Raw genomic sequence first — 852 nt, forward strand, 5'->3', positions numbered from 1 at the left:
CTCCTCCTCCTCCTCCTCCTCCTCCTCTTCCTCCTCCTCCTCCTTTCCTCTCCTTCTCCTCCTCCTCTTCCTCTTCCTCCTCCTCCTCCTTTCCTCTCCTCCTCCTCCTCCTCCTTTTCCTTCTTTTCTTCTTTCTTCTTCTTTTTGTCCCAGGATTAGGGCTTGAATTCAGTGGCTCATTTTCTTGCTTAGCTTTTGCCCTCAAGGATGGGGGTCTACCACTTGAACCACAGCTTCACTTCTTTCTAGCTTTTTATTGGTTCTTTGGAGATAACAGTCTTATGGACTTTTCCTGACCAGGTTGGCTTTGAACCTTGATCCTCAGATATTAGCTACCTGAGTAGCTGGGATTACAAGCATGAACTACTGGCGCCTGACCAGTTTTACAGCTTCACTGATGATTCTGTTTTTCCCACAAGCTTTATGGGAGGTTTATTATTGTCTGATACCTTCTCAGAGTGGGATTGTTCTAGAAAGCTTTTCCTTCCAAGTAAGTCACCAAGATGTGAAGGAGAAGAATGTGAATCACTTATCCATTTACTAATTACTACACTGGAAACTTTGCCAAGATGAGGAATAGTTATCACTAAAGAACAATGAACATCAGGAATGGCACGGCAAAGCTAAAATAGAGACGCTACATATGTAACCAACCAATTAAAATACAGTTTGTAAGTTGGGCCTTGGTGGCTCACGCCTGTAACCCTAACTACTCAGGAGATTGAAATGTGAAGACTGGAGTTTGAAGTCAACTTGAGAAGAAAAGTCCATGAGACTCTTTTCTTTATCTCCAGTTGACCAGCAAAAATCCAGAAGTAGAGTTGTGTTTCAAATGGTAGAGTATCAGCCTTG

This window comes from Dipodomys ordii, unplaced genomic scaffold (assembly GCF_000151885.1).
Source record: "Dipodomys ordii isolate 6190 unplaced genomic scaffold, Dord_2.0 Scaffold81, whole genome shotgun sequence".
NCBI lineage: Eukaryota > Metazoa > Chordata > Mammalia > Rodentia > Heteromyidae > Dipodomys > Dipodomys ordii.